This window comes from Silurus aristotelis (assembly GCF_946808225.1).
Source record: "Silurus aristotelis genome assembly, chromosome: 9".
Classification (NCBI taxonomy): Eukaryota; Metazoa; Chordata; class Actinopteri; order Siluriformes; family Siluridae; genus Silurus; species Silurus aristotelis.
In genome coordinates, this window is record NC_139582.1 from 15734886 (window position 1) to 15756588 (window position 21703).

Sequence of the window (21703 nt, forward strand, 5' to 3'; positions counted from 1 at the left end):
TCCCATGTGATTGTTTTTCTTTTTTTTGTACTGTTACACACATGAACGATTTAATACAATGATTTTCACACACATTGTGCACCTTTTCTGCCTTAGTTATAAAGCTATAATCAGTATTTTCCTCTACTTCTTTTGCATCAGTGGAATCGATGTTCTTGAGATTAGAATATTCTCTCGATCATATTTATTCTCCAGGTTTTTTTTATATGACCCCCAAATACTTAACATGGTGATTCAGTAGTAAAGTTTTGGCAGATTAAACACACCCACAATATGGCACTATAGCACAACATTCAACAGCTATCATACATTATATATACCATATAAAATGCAGCCCCATAAGAGAATATCTAACCAGTGTTTGGCAGCAGGTGTAAATGTGTGTGTGTGGATTTCTACTCTCTCTCTCTGCATGCTATTAATAGTGTTGCTGTTATTCTTCCTGTTCCACCTGCATCACATGATTAATAGATCTTGTAGAACATGCTGATGAATGTTAAGGAGGCAAAAGGCGATCCTCATATTACACTGTATCTGAAAATGCCTAACATGAGTGTAAAACGAGACGAGCGAAAGCCCTCGCATCTGTCAGATCATTTATTTCAGGCTCGTTTACCCCATTTATTAAGTTCTGTTGGCGTCCACACGGTGGCAGTAGAGATGCAGGTGAAATCCACACTCACTCTGCGGTGTCGTGTTCCACTGACCCTGGACACTCAGAATCTATTTTATAGCAATTATTGTATGATTGATTAAAAATACGCAGATTATGTGAGAGTGAGGCACATTTACGCTTCTGCTTAACGACTATTCAGATTAATTTTTTTGAAGTGGGTGTGGTTTAATCCTCAGTAACATCCTGGTTATTATTCACATACAGTACAGACCAAAAGTTTGGACACACCTTCTCATTCAAAGAGTTTTCTTTATTTTCATGACTATGAAAATTGTAGAGTCACACTGAAGGCATCAAGGGCTATTTGACCAAGAAGGAGAGTGATGGGGTGCTGCGCCAGATGACCTGGCCTCCACAGTCACCGGACCTGAACCCAATCGAGATGGTTTGGGGTGAGCTGGACCGCAGAGTGAAGGCAAAAGGGCCAACAAGTGCCAAGCATCTCTCGGGAAACTCTTTCAAGACTGTTGGAAGACCATTTCAGGTGACTACCTCTTGAAGCTCATCAAGAGAATGCCAAGAGTGTGCAAAGCAGTAATCAAAGCAAAAGGTGGCTACTTTGAAGAACCTAGAATCTGACATTTTTCAGTTGTTTCACACTTTTTTATGTAGTATATAATTCCATATATAATTCCACATATGTTAATTCATTGTTTTGATGCCTTCAGTGTGAATTTACAATTTTCATAGTCATGAAAATAAAGAAAACTGAATGAGAAGGTGTGTCCAAACTTTTGGTCTGTACTGTAGGTTGCATTTTCCCAAATTCTAAACATTACAGGATTGTAATTTAAACTCCCATGACTCTGACCAGGCAGTTACTAAGGGTGAATAAACACATCATGCAGCACTGGATGCTCAATTTATGTGGTCTGGAGAAATGGTGCCATGACCTAAAAAATACTGGGGTTTTATTATCAGCTGCCTTATTACGGTAATTGTTTTTTTTAATTATAAATGTTTTTCCCCACTTTCTTTCTGTGTGTGTGTGTGTGTGTGTGTGTGTGCAAATCCACACACTACCAAACACTGATGCAGTTCTGTCCTCGCTTCATGGTTATTGAAAAAACCAGAATGAGTTTCTTGTTGTTTCGTGCTTAGCGATGTGAAACTGAAATCCATCTACATATTCAGCACATTCGCAAGCCTGTGAACTTTTTCACACGTTACACTATTTTATTTAAATGCACACAGGCAGGTTGCTAACACACATGCTGTGCGCTCCTCAGGGGAGGAAGAGTGTATGTGTGTGTGTGTATATGTTGAAGTTTTTTTCTCACACTCAGCTAGCTTTTATGAAATATCAGCTCAGAGGAGGAACTGGTCGCTGTGCTGCTTCAGACCGTAAACTAAAAAACCATCACCGTCTGGATCGATGACGTCCAACCAATCAGGACAAAGGGGCGGGGTTACTGTACTGTTAAAATTCTGATTGATGAGTTACGGTTATTACATAGATGGTGATTATTTATTAAGGACCACCGCTTCATACTTATCCTACTCTACAGAAGAAACAGAAACTGTTATTTTCACACCTGCCTCTTTTTATTCTCACCCTTGAAGTGGAAATCGCAGACCAGCAGTAAACGCTTTGATATGAATGCTGTAAAATCGATACGGAGTCGTTTTCTCTGGTCTTTGGAATCGTCTCTCAGTACAGATGACGTGAGACCGGTGGAGTCGCAGCGCCGCACTGTATGGAAATTAATTTTATAAATTCCTCTGCGACATCATGGAGTTTATCTTCATGATAATCGATTCCAAACTTGTCCAAAATTGCACAACTCCAAATCAGTGTGTGTGTGTGTGTGTGTGTGTGTGTGTGTGTGTGTGTGTGTGTGTGTGTGAGTGAGTGCAAAGTGAGTTGTCAGCTTTTCTCTGCCTCATTAGTGCCGTGTGTCTGATGAAGCAGAATGATGAAGATCTCCTATCGACCCTCTCTGCAGGAAGAGCTCTGGATAAACAGCGCTCGGAGGGAGATGAGAGATTTCAGCTCACAGAGGTTCTCTTTCACTCTTGATGGTTTCAGAGCCGTCTTAAAAAAATCCTCATTAAGCGTCTTAGGGAATGTGATTTAATTCTGCATGTTAATGTGATTCCTTTTGAAATGGCAGTCATTGTGTGTTGAAGGGCAGCCAGTAGTGTTCGAAATGCACCACGCCACACCCTTGCCCAGTCTAAACACACGTGACAGATGATGCTGTAAAGAATTTATAAAGTGTTAGTGTTTGTGTTGTTACAGGATTTTTCACCACCGCCTTCACCCAGGACTGTCACGTCAGCCAGTTTGACCTTATTCACAGACAAGAAGACAAACCTGTTTTACCTCGGACCATTATTACTGACGCATCACACGCCTGTTTTTGGGCCGATTGGGCAGCATTACCCCTCTGTAGTGCCAGAAAGTTTTACACATTGAAAATGAAATCGGTTACAATCAATAGAATCACATGGTATCGAACTGAGGCTCCGAACCCTGGAGTGAACTCTGTCTGACAATCAGCTCTGGAGGAGACGGAACAAGACATGAAGCAGAAGAACCTCGTTCATACACAAACAGCTTCAAAAACTTCAGGCCCACAACAAGTCACAATTGCGAGAAAAAAGTCAGAATTATGAGAAATAAAGTCAGAATTAGGCAAAAAAAAAAAGTAATAATTATAATGCCTGTGGTGTAAACAGACTTCCAAAAGATTCAGACCAAAAAAAATAAATACAAAACGTTTGGCATCATTTCAAAGTAAAACTTAAAGAAAACACTGTACAGTGCGTTTCCTTTTTTTTAAATCGATTTTTTTATTCCTTTTTTTTTTGTATATATTTGTATTTGCATTCGAAGTAATTATGGCAATGAAATGCACTAAATGGGTTTAGTTTTCACAGATAATCTTGTGTTCAATTTCAGCAATAAAATTTAAATTTTTCTAAAAAGGAAACAAATCACTCGTTCTTTTTCTTTTTTTTCTTGTATAATTATAATTGCTTTTTAAATACAAAAAGTACTTCTTACCTGATTTCTCGATTAATTAGGGAATAATTGGTAGAATACTCAATTAGTAAAATAATTGACAGCTACAGCTCTATTGTGATCAGCAAGAATTTCTAAAAGCACTTCAGATGAACTTGTGATCTCAAAAATCGTCAAAAATACTGGATGGACTTTCACTCAAATGTCTCCTATGAATCTTTATTTAGCACTATTTAGAAAAGTGTGGAATGGTGAATGGGTCAGGAGGTTCTGCAACAGGACCACACTCGAGAACAACCTCAGCTGTGAGAAGAATGCTCCTGAAGTGATTTGCCCTGAGATCACTGAGAAGCAGTGTAAAGTTTACACTGTTCATATCCTCTGTATGAATTAGGTGACTTGTAATGCAAATTGAAATCGATCGTGACGGCACAGTCGTTCCCTCTGCATGTTCACAGCCCTTTGTTTCAGTGGCAGAAGAACAGTTGGTGCTTTCCATGTTAAAGAAACCCTTCACATCATTATATTTTCATAAAGCAGTAGATCAATAGCGTATGGATTTGGTGATCTAACCTCTGAGACTTTATAAGAGTAAACTCCCCTGTTATATGAAATGAGAAAAGTGAGCGTGTTTGTTAGCAGATGATAAAACGCTCCTTTATTGTTACTTTATGAAAGTGGGTTTGTTTAGTTGGACCACTGAGAGCGGAACAGATCGATAGCTGGAGAACTTTTAATGCGCTGCTGTCCCTAATTTTCCGTGTATTTTGTGCAGACGTCCCTTGTCAGTGGTCAGCGTTTTCCCTTCCTCATTTAAGGCAGAAAAGTCCAGCGCTCAGATCAATAGGCAGACTTTTTTTCCCGTGAGCTTTAAAGACAGGGAGATCGTGCAGGGCTTAATGAAAGTGCTGGCCCTCAGCTCTCAGCTGGTGTGTGCATGTGTGTGTGTGTGTGTGGGTCCCTTAAAGCTGCCTTCCTGCTGATGGTGAGCTTATATGTGTCAGCTTGGCCTCTTAAACAGTTTGTCCTTAAAGAGATGAAGATCCACCAAAGCTCTAGATAAAAAGCAGCTCTGGGCTTCGCTACAACCTGAGGATGATTATGTAATTTTAATGAAATAACTGTTTAGTTTTAAACTTAGGGAATGTTTAATATAAAGATTATGATGTATGAGGTGATATGAAAAAGTATCGAGACCTGTTTACGAGAACATACGTTATTTATCTACATTTCCACACTATCACCTTCAAAATAGTCCCCATGCACAGCAATACGGTGTCTCCCAGCGTTCCTGCCACTTCTGGAATGTCCTGAAAGTCTTCTTTTTGAAGTGTGTCAATCACCTCCTGCTTTTCATTCTGGATCTAAAAGGTGACCTTTGAGCTGGATCTTCATGTTCGGGAAGAGGGCAAAGGACGCTGGAGCCAAATCGGGCGAGTAGGATGGGTGAAAAAGTGAAATTGAGAAACTCACGTGTAGAGAGTGTCTGGTGACAAGGTGCGCACGTGGTCAGAATAGCAGACGAGTTAGCACACGAAAATGCAGTATAGTGATTTTACATTAAGGCTCATGCAAACCTCAAACAGTCACATTGTTATAGTGGCGACCTTGAGATACCAATGGGGTGCCAATATTTATGAAAGCACTAAAGAGTGTGTGTTAGTCAAACCTGAACTTGATTTCTTTACATATTAAATGTAAGCAAAATGATAGTGGATACTTTTATACTGCTCCTCTTTCATGATCTGGTTTATACCCCAGGTGTTTACTCTGGTGTTTACATTGGGAATGAAGTCCAGTGTATTGGCCATGAAGACTTGATCTAAACCTGGAAATGAATTACCCAATAATACAGTCAGTGCGAATGGAGCATTGGCCTCTTCTAAAAATCAATGATGTGATTGTTTGTGGTGGTGGGGGACGGAGCTGGTGGTAAACACTGAATAACACTCCTTTAGTGTTTGTAATGTGCTTAAAGGGGTTTGATTTACTCCCCAACTGTCAAACGTGTTTTCACATCGTCTCCGTTTTATTTGGATTGCGGTTGTCACTCGGGGGAAAAAAAATCGAACAGGTTTTAGAGCACCGTCAGCATCCTTCATGTGTCTTTACAGTTAATGATACACATGCAGCACCTCTGAGGAGCTTCTGTTAGATTTGATCTTTTAGATGCAGAACAGGATAGAATACAATCCTCCATCAAAACAAGTGACACAACATGAAAATGGTGCAGCTTTCAGACTGGTTTTTTTTCTTTTTTATTTCATTTTGAAATGTTAATTAAACTCCAGTAAAAATCACAAGAACTCTCCTGAACACACCACAATTAGATAACGATTAGATGATTGCAGTACATTTTAAGGGCAAAAGTTTGTGGACACCTGAGTAGAAGATTGGAATGTGCCACAAGGGTGTTAGTAAAGACAGGTACTGAGGTGAGGAGGCCTGGGGTGCAGTCAGCGTTTACATTCAGTAGTTCTTTAAGGGTAAAAATAACATGGATTTCTAATTGTTTATTCATCAAATCTGGAAAATGAACTCCAAACGTCTCACAGAATTGTGTTGCGGTTTTTGGATGCCCCTTAATGTCAGTCATCACAGGGCAAGTTTTTGGAACATGAATAAAAAGTACATGCGGATCTGTCAATTCTGATCTGAGCCAGCATTTCAGGCGATTATTAGTCTGGGATCAGACCAGGTGAAGCTTGACTAGCAAGGATAAACGAGGATAAAACTTGGCATATCTCATGACACCTTCAGAGGATGCAGCCTGAAGGTTTGTAACATCCCGGGTTGTGGTGAGAAACATCAGAGGCACTGGGGGAGGCGTTGCAGGTCGGCCGTGACGGTGCTCTGACACCTTCGCCTGAAGGAGCTGCTGAGCGAGAAGCAGAAACACTTCACCTCCTGTTTGGACCTCCATCACAAATGCTTGACTTTGTAGCCTTAAGCTGAACACAAACGCCGATGCACTTAAGTGGTGTGAATCCCGCAGAGCAGCAGAACAGGCTTTCAGGGTTGGTGTTTCTGTCCTGAGAGCAGAACTTTATTCCTTTCGTTTTTCATTCAGAGTAAAAGTGAACTTGGAAAAGTAACACAAAGTTCTTGAACTGCTGCTGGTTTGAAGAATAACATCAGAAACTATAAAAAAAAATAACAAAACAGTGACAGCATGGAGGCGCAGCAGGTCATCAGTGCCATCTCATGATTTGATCCAAGCCTCGGGGTAGAGATTCCTCTCCCGCCTTATATCACAAAATATACATATATAGCTGTTTTCCGAAACATTCCACACATCTTCACCAGCATTTGCAAATATCATTCCCCATTCCTGGCCAAAAGAAGCGCTGGTGGGCTAGATGGATGGTTCTTGCTTGCCCTTGATGACCCGCTAGGTCATGCACGCCCTTCAGAACTTGGTCCTTAAGGCTAGTTGGTAAAACCAGCTGATATCGCTTCTGTTTACTGTGTGGATCTTGTATAACTCTGTACAATATTCCATCCATAATCTTCAATTTGTCCCATTGTCTGAAAAGAGTCTTAGCATTCATATTGTCCCTTTCTCGCCTTGCTGGTTGACGCTTCGCATTCATAAAGAACATTACTCTGGAAATTACTAAATCAGCCTCTTGCATTTCATGGATTTCATCTACAGCAATGGTAGGGAGGGTGTCAGATCCAGCTGGTACAAAATCTGCTCGGGCTCGAGATGTTTCTTCCCACTGATCATGGGAGCTTAAACAGGCCTTGACATTGGCACTATCAGGTGGTAAGGCAAGACGGGATTGGAGACAGATCTGTAAATTTTGACAAAAGGGTCTCTACTCAAAGGATCAGCCACTAAATTTTTCGCCCCTGCTATGTGTTTCAGTTCAAAGGTGTATGCCGCCAGTTTAGACACCCACCGTTGCTCAAATGCATCGAGCTTTGCTTTGGACATAATGTACATGAGCGGATTGTTGTCAGTCCAGACAGTAAATATTTGACCTTTCAACCAATGGCTAAATTTCTCGCACACGCTCCATTTAAGTGCCAGAAACTCGAGCTTGTGAACTGGGTAGTTCCTCTGCGATTTGCTCAGGGTCTTACTTGCAAACGCGATTGGGCGAGCTCGTTCTTCGCCTGCAGGTATTTGGGATAATACAGCTCCCAAACCATCCAGTGTCAACTGCCAGTATTAGAGGTCGAGAAAAGTCAGTGTGGGCTAAAACCACACTTTGTATAAGGCTCTCCTTTAAGCTACTTAATGCGTAATCACATTCCGCAGTCCAATCTGTGGGCTTAAGCTTCCTGTACGGTACTGCTTTAACACCTCCCTTGGTTCCTCTCTTCCTTCTTTGCCTAGCTGTGAGTGCAAAAAGTGGCTTTGCCAAGGCAGAACATCCAGGAATGAAATGCTGGTAATAGAAGATCATACCAAGGACTGATTTAATCCTCTGCACCGATGGGGTACATCTGTCGCCTTCCATCAGATCGAACTTGGACAACTTCAAGATGACTTCGACTTTATCAGGATCTACAGAAACTCCATTCCTGTCGATGATGTGACCCAGGAACTTTACAGAGGATCTCATAAGGTGGCATTTCTTAGGGCTTAACTTGAGATTGTACTGCCTCAGATGACTAAACACGACCTCCAGCCTCTCTAATGCTTCTGACTCACTTGGAGCAAACACCAACAAGTCGTCAAGATAGCACAACAAACTGCTGAAGTTCAAGTCTCCGAAGATGCTGACCATCATTCTCATAAAGGAGGCGGGGCTATTACATAGACCTTGTGGCATACTATTATATTCGTATAGGCCTACTGGAGTTGTGAACGCTGTATATTTTTTTGTCCTTTTCAGCCATGGGGATGTTATAAAATCCTGACGTCAGGTCCATGGTGCTGAAGAGTGTGTTCCCGCCTAGAGCAGCTAAACAGTCAGACTGATGAGGAAGTGGGTGTGCATCCTTTATCGTTCTTGCATTTAACCATCTGAAGTCTGTGCATACTCTAAAACTGCCATCCTTCTTCCACACTAGGACTAACGGGTAAGCATACTCACTTACAGACTTCCCAATTATCCTGCTCTTCCATCTTGGACAAAACTTGACGCAGCTTTTGGTAATGTGCAGGTGGCACTCGTCGATAAGGAAGTCTGAAAGGACGCTCATCCATCAGCCGAATGCGGTGAACAAACCCTTTTACTTCTCCACAGTCCAATGTGTGCTTGGAAAACACATCATTGTATCTCTCACATTTTTTGCTCACATTTTGCAATTGGTTCCACTGTATGATTAGAAACAAGTCTCCAGTAGTCACTGACGCCTTTCATGCGATGTGCAAGGAATTTGATTACATTTGTACCAATGATCAGATCATCCCGCTGACCAGGTACAACGAGAACTGGTACTAGGCAGCTTTCTCCATAAATTTTCAATTTAACTTCGTACATACATTTTGGTCTCGTTACCTTACCACCACATCCTACTAAGACGGCTTCCTCCTGAAGCGGTGTGGGTGTAGACAGCACATTTTCATGTAACAGCCTCTTCTCTGCTTCCTCACTAAAAGTGCAGGCCATGGAACCTGTATCAAGCATTCCCTTCAATAAAAACATGTTATTGTTATAATGTTAACATGTTATAAAAACTGCCTGGACATTTTGTGCTATCACCTTGGTCCCTATAGGAGCCTGTGTGCATGCATTTTCATAGAAATGAGGAAGATTGACACTCTCTAGGGGTTTTTCGCTTGCGCTCACGCATCCCCCTCCCAAACGTGAGCCATCTAGTTTAAAGTTTGTAAACCACAGAATGCTGCCGGACCAGGCCTGGACCTGTCACTTGCACAGTCTCTCTTACTATGCCCAGGTTGAAAGCATGCAAAACACAGATGCTCTCGTCGACAATGTGTCACAGTAGAGTGATCGTGAGATCTGCACACTCTACAGAACTTGCTCTGTGGCTGACGAGTAGGCATTTGGACATTTTGAGACAAAGCACGGTCAAGAAGACTAATCAAAGTTCTCATGCAATTGTCATTACTCTGTGCAGTACTGACTTTGCTACACTCACCTGGCTCTATAGGAGAGCCAACATCCACTTCCTCACTCTCGCAGGACATCTGAATGTGAGCAGTGGCATGTCGGGGAGCATTATGACGTTTCAGTTTGGTTGACATCTGCTCTTTTAAATCTGTCTGGTACTGGTCAAGCTGTTTCTGGATCTCCTGTCTATTTTTCTGGGGATTTAAAACGGAATACCGCAGCAAGAGTGGAATCGGGGCAGTACTTCACAAACATCATAGCCACTTCTTGACATGGGTCCTCCATCCGTCGTCCAAGTCTCTTTAAAGCTTCCTCTGCCAAATCCACTGCTTTATTCAGCCGCACCCAGTACTCGACAGGATCTTCTCCTGCTAAAGGAACAGTGCCATAGAAGTCGGCCAAAGGCATGCATGAATAGTTGGCATCACTAAAATGTTGTTTCAGGATATCCATGATAACCTTTGGGTTCTTAACTGGGTTTAAAGCTAAATTACAACGAAGGGTAACTGACTAGATCTTTAGCTTTGCCCATCAATCTGCTCAAAATCTCTTGATGTTCTTCCAATGGTATGCCTCTCTTTCGCAAATATGTATCCATCAGCTCCACTCACGAACTCCCAGCTTGTCTGATGAATCACCACAGTAAACTGGGGGCTCTTTGGCATCAGATTGCATGACCAACCTCACTCCAGTCAAGTTAAGCGAAAATATATCTGAAGATGTATTACTGGTACTCAACCCTTGTGTTTGCACACCCCTACCCCGTTACTAGCCTCTTTTTGAGAACCTAACATTGTCTGTCCTACTTGTTTAGCGATGTGAGCTATCAAACCTTGCCAATTTGGATCATTTATATCTGGGACAGCTAAAGGCAAAGTATCAGTTGCTGAATTGGAACCAGGTTCAGTTACACGTGTGGAGCATAATACAGGAGATGCTTCTTCAACTCTACTCTCCCTGACAATTGGAGTAACTGGAACTTCACCAAAAAGCCTACCTCTTCCAAAACCCAAGCCAGTCATGGTGTCATTTACATCAAATTCATTTCCTTTTAAACTAAATGCCATGCTCAGAATCACACACAAAAAAAAATATAACTTGATAAATTTTTAAATGCAATAATTGTTAGAAATTTCTATAACTCTTAACAAAAAAGAACCACTAATCTGAGAAAATACATCAATCAATACTATCCAAAATCAAGAAGCTCAAATTTCCATTTATAATGTCACAGATCTCCACTAAAGAACAGGTGAACCTTAATTCAGCATCCCTCGGTGACCCAGCTGACGTAGATCCTGAAGCAAATCTTCATCCGGGTCACGGCACCAATGTAGCCGGTCTACTGATAACCGCTGCTACTCTCGTCTGCATTGTGTTCAAGAAAGGCTCAGGACACTTTCATTCAGTTCACCAAAGAAAGGTTTATTAGCAGTTTCACCCACCAATCAACACTCCTTGTCTCTCTGTGAATTAATGTCAATAAGGAGAAATCACTCATGGGCACCATGTGACAACGTATTCCTGTATAGTACAACACTTGTTAGCTGGCTAACAACTCAGAAGCACATCAACACTAAATACATATGGCCCACATGATAAATCCCCACATTCTAAATCCACTTGCACATAAAACATACAATAGAACATATCAGTCTCAGAACTGTTCACAAAGTGAAATCAAATCAAATTTACACTTAATGAGTTTAATTATCTCATTAATTGAAGAGCTCACACAAACACCTACCTCTCTCCAGCATATGCAATGCAAACTGACGAGGGACGTGCGCTCAATTGAAAATGCCGTCCGCATAACGCCAAGAGTAAATATCAAAATAAATGTCTCTTACAGAAAACAGCAAAATAAACACTCAATACCCAAAGAAAGAAAACAAATAATATAGCAATGCAGGATTTTTGTGAAAAAGCAAATGATTCCATTTATATTACACTCATAACTCGTTACAACTGCACCCCAGGAACCTCCTCACCTTCTCACCTACATCCTGACTTTACAAAAACCCTTATAGCTGAATGTATCTCCACAACATCTAGTGGAACATCTTCCCAGAACACTAAATGTGGAATGGGACATTCAAAAAGATTCACCACTCGAATGCCCATATGCTCTGTATTAATTGTTGTGTAGTTTCATATTATTCTTATTTGTATACAGTGATCTATTCGTTGATCTGCTTTAGACCGAATATTTTGGTTGAAAAAAAAGATGTTAAATATCGGTGAAAACCTCAGACGTCTCGAGCAACATCATGACTTCTACGAGACAGATTAGACAAAAGATTTCTGCAGTTCTGCAGTAAATTTCCTGTTTATTGGGTTTTAGTTTCACACTCCTCCCCCTTTCCCGGAAACACTCGTTAATCCCGGTCGGCGTTGGCAGGTCTGCAAATCGCTGCTTGCTATTTTTAACCCACGCTGCGCCTCAGGTGAGGTTTTTTTTTTTATATTCCTGCGCTGCTCATCCAGCTCCCATCAAAGAGATAACTCCAGTTACCATGGCAACCCTTCTCCTTCTCCTCCACTCTCTGTTTGTCTGGACCGAATCGCTCTGATACCAAGGATTAGCTGAGTATCAGTTGCTGTCTCTCCTCGGATTGTTTTTTTCTCTCTGGAAACTCCTGAGATTTAAAATGCTGCTTTTTTAATGTTATGAATAAAACCATCTATTCTGTAGGACAGTGCGGAGGGTGTGTGTGTGAGCGGTTAAGGATTTGCTCTACATGGTTCAGTTCCTAGTTCATCATCATCAGAAGATCCAGCATGAAGAACCGATTACAGGAACTGATTATTAATTAATGAACATTGAAATGGCTCGAGAAAATGATTAGTAAGTTAATAGTGTCTAACTTTTTATTCCTAAAGAACTACAGTATGATTATAGATGAGATTAAAAATGTCAGGAACGGTTCTGTTTCACTCCATTAATTGGTGGTGATGAGTTCAAAAGTTCTTGTTAGACAGTTTTCTGTGAGTTTCAGGATCCGTGATGAAATAATCTGAAGAACAAAACCACAAAATTATTCAATAATATACTGTTTAAATCCACTGTAAACCACCACTTGCTCCGCCCACTTCATGTTCACTCCGCCTCCTATTTTCTGTAAACAGTTAACTGTTGAGTCTCTTTCTTTCTGTCAGTGTTTTTTTGCCCTGTTGTTACTTTCATTTTTTCTCTCTCTCTCTCTCTCTCTCTCTCTCTCTCTCTCTCTCTCTCTCTCTCTCTCTCTCTCTCTCTCTCTCAGCCTGTTTCTCAGTGTAACAGTAGTGAAGAGGATCTGCTCGGCTGTCAGTCAGCTTGTTCCTGCAGCATGCAATCAAAGAGATCATCAGCAGATTATAAACCACTGAAGCCTGAAAACGTCTGTGATCGACTTGGACAGAGCAGGGATGAGTTAGACACATGGAGAGACAGACAGACAGACAGACAGACAGACAGACAGACAGACAGACAGAAAGAGAGAGAGAGAGAGAGAGAGAGAGAGAGAGAGAGAGAGAGAGAGATTAGATTGTGTCTCTGTTATATGCTGCTGTGTGAAATGATAAGCACTGCAGTGTAATGATTCTGTATTCAGACACAGTCATGTGCAGAACAAAATGTTAACACACTCGCATCTGAGGTCATTTTATTGTCTGATCTTCTGTCCAGCAAAACAGTGTGCACAAAATCAGCATTGGAAACTCACAGAGGAAACTCAGACAGAGGAGGAAACTCAGATAGAGGAGGAAAACCTCTAGCGCACAGGATGATTCCAGCACAGAAGGAAACTGTTGTATGTTAATATTTATACATGTTTATATTTTTGCCCCTTTGTAATCTACCTGTCTCTGCCTGTCACTCACTATCTGTACCCCCCCCCCTCTCTCTCAATCTCGTCCCTGCTCTGTCTGAGTGGATCACACTCTTTTCAGTTTTAATCTTCTGATAATCTCTGTGATTACACACTGAGGAAAAAATAATAAGAACTGCAATACAAGAAGCTAGATAGATGGAGAGAATGGGACATAGATAGATAGATAGATAGATAGATAGATAGATAGATAGATAGATAGATAGATAGATAGATAGATAGATAGATAGATAGAGTAAAGATAATCATTGAGGGAGAAAGATGTGTATGCTGATGAGATAGCTGGAACTGTCCACCATTACAACACACACACACACACACACACACACACACACACACACACACACACACACACACACACACACACACACACACTCTTTTATTGTAACTTTCAGTCTTTCTTTCTCTCTGCCCTCATTTCCAGGTAAATGTTTCCTGTAGCTCATGACTGCTGAAATTACAGCTTTCAAGGACGTTAAAACTGTAAACCAACCTGGAATCAGGAACAACACAGGAAGTGCAGAATGCATGTGTTAGAGACACACAGAGACTCACAGTAAAGTGAAGTTAAATCCATCCAGACGTAGGGCATCAGGATGGATCAGGCAGGTCTGGAAAGTAGAAGGGGTCAGAATTTTTGGAATCTTATGAGATACATGTGCAGCTTAAAAGAGAGAAAAACAGAGATTATTAGCTATGTTTTTTATGAAGTTTATAAACAGTGTGCTTTGTAAGCAGGGACAACGCTCACGCTTATGCTCACGCTCACTTGTTACTACTTCCCTGAACGATGGCTCTCTCTGACCTGTACACACCCTACTGCTTGTTACACTCGTTTTATTCTCCTCTACAGCTTAGTGACACTTCAGTGCTTCTGTAATTAACTCCACCCCCACACACATACTGTACACACACACACACACACACACACACACACACACACACACACACACACACACACACACACACACACAGATAGATGGAGATATATACCCTATAATGCCAAGTATGTGGACACCTGAGCTTAATATTGCTATGTGTTTTTCGAACATCTCAATCCACAATTATTCCTGTTATAATGAGCTTCACTCTTCTGGAACGATGTTCAACTAAATGTTGTGGAGTTTCAATCAGCTACGAGTGTGTTAGTAAAGTCAGGTAGTGATGTAGGTGAGAAGGTGAGGAGGTCCCTGGGGTGCAGTCAGTGTTCACATTCATCCCAAAAGTGTTCAATAGAGTTGGATCTCTATAGCAGGAGATTTTCCACATCATCCAACCCATGGAAAGCAGATCTTCATGGATCTGTTGTTGTGTACAGGGGCATTATCATGCTGGAACAGGTTTGAGTCACATAGTTCAAGTAAATGCAAAAGTTCATGCTAATGCATCCAAAGACGTCCGATACAATTGTGTGTCTCCAAGTTTGGGTAGCAGTTTGGAGAAGAAGCAACATCTGGGTGGGAAAGTCAGTAATACATTTAGCCAGAGAACCTGTTGTAGATATTAAACACACACACACACACACACACACACACACACACACACACACACACACACACACACACTCGGAGTCTCTTGTGGCGTTTTCTTATTTTGATGCTTAATTAATTTTTCAAAGACAGAACAAAGAAAAGACTCATATCAGAGTTATTATTGTATCAGTGCAGCGATGTTTTAGTGTTTTACAGCTTTTAAAGTTGTGTTTGTCTGTGTGTGTGTGTGTGTGTGTGTGTTTATATTTTCGAAGTTGTATGAAATCCATTTTGTCGCCTTGAGTTTTGATTTCTTGGTGCAGAAATGTGTGATTTATTCAGTGCAGCTGCTCCTCACATTCCTGCCGCGAATGTTTGTGTGTTCGCCCGCGTGCCAGGCAGTGTTCTAACCTGATATGGATGTTTGTTTGGAATAAAGCAGACAGAAACTGTGTGTGTGTGTGTGTGTGTGTGTGTGTGTGTGTGTGTGTGTGTGTGTGTGTGTGTGTGTGTGTGTGTGTGTGTGTGTGTGTGTGGTGTCCCTGTGGCTCTGTGTTGGCTACATAATACACAAATGCGAAAGCCTAATTTATTTTTTTGGACATTGCATGTAAACAGAACCGCGAGCTTTTCTCTCTCTTTGTTGTTATCTTCTACACGGCCTCGTGACTGCTCCCGGTTTCCACCGCCTTATTTTACTTTATTTTAGAATACTCTATGGAGCTCTAACACTTTGGAATCACACACACACACACACACACGATGTGGTGAGGAGGTCTGGGGTGCAGTCAGTTGATGGAGCTTTTTACACTGCAGTAACTTTACTAATGTTCTATAAGGGGTCTAGTGTTTCTTCTCCAGCTCAATCACATCTGTTCCCTATCAACCAATCATCTCCCACTGTCCGTTTCAACTTTATTTGGCTTTATTTGCGTTTTCTTAGTGATATTTACAATATTCAAAAGTAAGTGATTTAATTTTTTGTGAGAAATAAAATATGAATGTATTATTTTCTATTTAAGTTTACAATAAACTCTATTCTACATGTCTTTTTTTTAAATATAACCCTAATTAGATGTCACTTGATAAATGATTCAAGATGCCAATAAGTCGGTGACGTCATCTGTTTTCACTGTGGTCAGGTGGGTTTGGGAGGTGAACCGTTTACGAACCGCAGTGTCACGGAACCTCCACGAGGAAAAAACCAGCGGAGAGCCGGAGAGTGGATCAGACCTGAAGACCCGAAGAGCTGCGGGGGAACAGTGAGGGTCTGTAGAGGAATGCCGACGTCATCCCCGGGGGAAAGGTGAGTAAGGAAGTGTGTGTAATCAGTTGTGGACACGGTGATGGTGTGTGTGTGTGTGTTACTGTGCGGAGGTTTGGTTCATGATTTATTTTCACACGTGAACATCTAATCTAGTTCAGGCGCAACAGGCGAAACGTCTGTCTCTGTGTTTGTGTGTGTGTGTGTGTGTGTGTGTATATGTATGTATGTATGTATGTATATGTATATATGTATACAGTTGCTAAAGTGCCAGAAATCAGAAAAATGTGAAATGATTTGATGATTATTTTGGGTTCTGCTGCAGTTTGTATAAAATGAAGTGCAAAGCAATTTGCACTGAATAAATGCAACCTGTCTACAGGAGTTATTTAGAAAATCATTGTAGTGATATATAGTTACGGATTTAGATTTGTATGTACATTATATGTACAATGAAAAGTGCTTTTGTATTATTTAATGACAATTTAATTGTATTACTAATTATCAGTAATTGATTTTTGAGAATTAGAAAAGCAGGAGACATTGATGTAGGAGTGGCCTGAGAAAAGCACCAGAAAGCAAAAAGTACTTTAACATCATCAGTATATGAAAACATTAAGGCTATAGAGACATTTATATAAAGAATAAATGGATGCAGTGTGATTGTGGGATGTAGTAGTGCAGTAGGAGGGAAAACACTGCTGAAACAAGGACTTGAGATAAATAAAAGTGGAAGCTCATTACAAACATGGTTGATGTGTAAACAGTGTAAAAGCTGAAATTTAAATGGAAGTAAAGTGGCATTGAAGTGGCATCAACGTGGCAGTGCTGTTCAAATAATGAGAGCGTAATCATATACATTGCAAACAGTGTCAAAACTGAAAAAATTGAATGGCGGTGAAGGAGGTGGTGTAGAGGCAGTGTAGTGCTGGTGAAAGAGGTGGTGTAGAAGCAGTGTAGTGGTGGTGAAAGAGGCGGTGTAGTGGTGGTGAAAGAGGCGGTGTAGTGGTGGTGAAAGAGGCGGTGTAGTGGTGGTGAAAGAGGCGGTGTAGTGGTGGTGAAAGAGGCGGTGTAGAGGCAGTGTAGTGGGGGTGAAAGAGGCGGTGTAGTGGGGGTGAAAGAGGCGGTGTAGTGGGGGTGAAAGAGGCGGTGTAGTGGGGGTGAAAGAGGCGGTGTAGAGGCGGTGTAGTGGGGGTGAAAGAGGTGGTGTAGAGGCAGTGTAGTGGTGGTGAAAGAGGCGGTGTAGTGGGGGTGAAAGAGGTGGTGTAGAGGCAGTGTAGTGGTGGTGAAAGAGGCGGTGTAGAGGCGGTGTAGTGGGGGTGAAAGAGGCGGTGTAGTGGGGGTGAAAGAGGCGGTGTAGTGGGGGTGAAAGAGGCGGTGTAGTGGGGGTGAAAGAGGCGGTGTAGTGGGGGTGAAAGAGGCGGTGTAGAGGCGGTGTAGTGGGGGTGAAAGAGGCGGTGTAGTGGGGGTGAAAGAGGCGGTGTAGTGGGGGTGAAAGAGGCGGTGTAGTGGGGGTGAAAGAGGCGGTAAAAGAGGCGGTGTAGTGGGGGTGAAAGAGGCGGTGTAGTGGGGGTGAAAGAGGCGGTGTAGTGGGGGTGAAAGAGGCGGTGTAGTGGGGGTGAAAGAGGCGGTGTAGAGGCGGTGTAGTGGTGGTGAAAGAGGCGGTGTAGTGGTGGTGAAAGAGGCGGTGTAGAGGCAGTGTAGTGGTGGTGAAAAAGGCGGTGTAGTGGGGGTGAAAGAGGCGGTGTAGTGGGGGTGAAAGAGGCGGTGTAGAGGCAGTGTAGTGGGGTGAAAGAGGCGGTGTAGAGGCAGTGTGGTGGGGGTGTAGTGGTGGTGAAAGAGGCGGTGTAGAGGCAGTGTAGTGGGGTGTAGTTGTGGTGTATATGGATAACAATCATGGATGGTGGTAGTTGATCAGATATGGCGTACTGCAGTGTTTTTCTAAACACGATTGTTCTAGCAGTAAGCAGCTAGCTCATGTTATCTGTTTGAAATTGGATACAGCAGGAGGACATTGGGGTGTGTATGTTATTCATGTTGTTTTTTATTGGTTTAAAGAGAAGTGTTTGGATAATTAGCATGTTTTAATGGCCCATAAATATTGACACTTCTTTGGCTTTTAGATCCGCAGCCACGTCATTGCCGTTTAAAATGCACGAAAATGTTTTAGAGAACAAAGAAGAGAAAACCTCAGTGTCTGGACATCTGTCACATTTCTAACTGCTATTAATTTTCTTTTTTTGTTAATCCATCATGTGACGTAACAGCTAATTTGGCTATTATTTCTCTGGCGCTGATGATTGCAGACCTGGGGCGCACACACACACACACACACACACACACACACACACACACACACACACACACACACACACACACACACACAAATACACACGTGTGTGATATATATATATATATATATATATATATATATATATATATATATATATATATATATATATATATAGAGGACACATCCAGTACAAAAACGTAATGAAATTTCGGTGCTATTACAGGAGCGAGTGAGCGTCCCCGTCTCCCCGGTGTCTTTAGACTGGAGGACATGTTAATTAAGATGGGTAATTAAGCTCACAGTGTGAGGCACATTCACGTTTTCTTCCTCTGATGGAGCTCTAATTTTGGTACAATTACACTTTTCCAAACGGTCTTTTCACCGTGTCCATGTATATAGATCAGAATAACATCTGAATGGCTTTTACAGCATGCAGCATTCATTCAGCACACATTTCACTTCTGAGCGATTTGACACCTCGGGTTTTTAATATCCGAACTGAATAGAAGCCGAGAAGAAAAAGTCAATCATTGTTCCTGATCATTCTGCTCCTCCTACTCCATATCAACTTTCCACAGGTGCACTCTGATTACAAAAATATTTTGACTCAAATCTTCACACTGAGATTAACAAAGGAAAATGTCTGTTATTTATCTTATGTGATACCAGGGTTAGTGTTAATACTGGATTCTGATTGGCTAGAACTTTAGGTGTGAGTTCAGAGCTTCAATAATAATTCCCAGTTCCATCCAGTGTGAGAGCTGCAATGACCTTACTGGTCTCCATGGAGGATTTCTGTGTGCTGGAACTTATATGGTGAATACAGTGATTTTTAATAAAAAGATTTGAGGCACAAGATGAATTCCAAGAACTGCAAAAGAAAACATTTGAGAAATATGTGAAATAGAACAAAAACAGCATCAGGAGTTCACTCCAACAGTTTCATTATTAGTAGAGATGCAGCACAGACACACAATTCACTGTCTATAGTAACTATTTAAATGAATGTGATCTTCTGGCACTACTTTATTTCTGTGTGTGATTTGATTTTGGAGTTGTAGATGTAATGAGTTGTATATAAAATGTTTAAAAGAAAATTAAGCATTTATTCAGTTTTGATCTGAATATATAAATATCAGCTTGAACTCCTCAATGCTGGTAAGTGATCATGGTTTAAGGTGATAAAATCTACGGCTAGGTGTGAGGCCTTGCACCAAATTAATGCTTTCTGATTCACCTCGGGTCATTTTCACCTCCACATTGTACATTCTAATCATATAACACACACTGAGCCATGGATCATCACTTCCTTCAAACCTTTCTGGATTCTGATTGGTTGAGAATGTGCTGATTAGTCTTTACTGATTTCTTTCCTGAAGTTATGAGATGTTTATAGAAGGAGTCTACATTGGCAGCACTTTGTAATAGTAAAGTTACAGTAATGGATTTTTTCGACATCTTCAGAACAATAACTAGAGAATAAAGCAAGGCTGGTGATTGAGGGTGAGGGTGTTTGCTGTGAGTGTTTTATTCATTATTAAAAATTCACACTGGTTATTTGTAGGCTCGTACTCGTCTGCTGTATTATGTGTTTTTTATATTTTTTTTTTCCAACCTTCACCTTGTCTGTTCCTGAAATCCAGACTCATTATCACATGTATAAACGTGTAAAAGGTCTTTTCCTCGTCTTGGTGATGAAGGGAAAGTTTGTCACTGAGCAGCTTTATTTGTGTGTACGTGTTACATTTTTTTTATGGAAACAAAACAAGAGAGGCACTAGTGTGTGTGTGTGTGTGTGTGTGTGTGTGTGTGTGTGTGTGTGTGTGTGTGTGTGTGTGTGTGTGTGTATGATCGAGAGAGAGAGAGAAAGAGAGAGAGAACTGCACAGCACCCTTGCGCTTTTTCACCACACAATATTATTTTGTCTTTCCTTCCTATTTTTATTTAATGTGAGAGGCAGGTCAGCGCCTCTCCATCACACCTCATCATCCCTCACTTCCACTGAACGAGGTCATCTCTCTAGGGGACATCTCCAGGGGATGAATATTTGAACAGATACAGGTAGAGGACTTTCTCATGCGTCTCTGGAGTCCTGGAATCTCTGAAATAGTGATGGATAAAAAAAGATGAAAAAGAAAATTGAGGAGGGAGAAAGTGAGGGATAAAGAACAGCTAGAGGTAATGATTTCACCAAGGCACATCATCATCATGATCATCATCATTTCTCTCATTCCCACTGAGGGACTGAATCGTGAACGAGGGTGCATCTCTAGGGAAAGAAAAATTCTAATGAATGTGCCAAGGGCCTGTGAGAGGGAAAAGAGGAAGCGAGTGATGCGCTGTGCTCTTTGTGTTGTCGATCTTTCTGCAGGTTCTGATCGCTGTAGTGGACCTTCTCATTCATTTTTTCTGCATCCTTTCATTTATTTTTAGATGAAAAAACATGAGCTTTTTAATGAATACTGTTGAAATGTCAGTGTTTCTTTATTCTCCATCCAGTAAAGATTTATTCAGGAAGTCACTTTAAATCCTGAATATATAATAAATATGGGGCAAAAAAAACTGATTTGTTTGTTCTTTAACACCTGAATTTTCCAGCCATATGTGCGTCTTCTGCAAACTGTCTTTGGAAGCAGGAGCATGACATTTTTCCTTCATGTGAACTAGAAGATCCAAATCTGTTTCAGGATGACAATGCCAGCTCCAGGAAGCTCTGCTTTCCATGCATTGGATGAGGTGGAAGATCTCCTGCAAGAGCTCCAACCCTTTTGAAAACCTTTGGCATGAAAGTGAATGCTGACTGCACCCTGTTTGATAATATAACCTGAAAATTCAACAGCCACCATTTTTATGGTGTAAATGCAAGAAACGATTCACTTCTCATTTTAACTGATATGAGAAAGCAAAAAATCATTTAACCAAATCTATTATATTTGAGTAGAAGATTGTTCACACTCAGTTATGCTGCCATAGCGAGTCTTGCCGGAGTCCAAACTGCACAGTGACACTAACTTTCATACAACAATAAGGACACTTAATAATCCATATCCTTCTCTTTCCGTCGTCACCCTCTTCTCTCTCTCTCTTTCTCTCTGTCTCTCTCTCTCTCTCTCTCTCTCTCTCTCTCTC

At 41.3% G+C, this 21703-nt stretch overlaps 1 long non-coding RNA gene across 1 annotated transcript in view; it reads left to right on the forward strand.

Moving 5' to 3' along the window:
• Positions 1-16217: 16217 nt before the first annotated feature.
• The window catches only part of LOC310731478, a 71235-nt gene continuing 65749 nt past the window's right edge, over positions 16218-21703 (forward strand). The window contains exon 1 of the long non-coding RNA XR_014535208.1: positions 16218-16323. This is a non-coding gene — a long non-coding RNA (uncharacterized lncRNA). The remainder of the gene's footprint in view (positions 16324-21703) is intronic.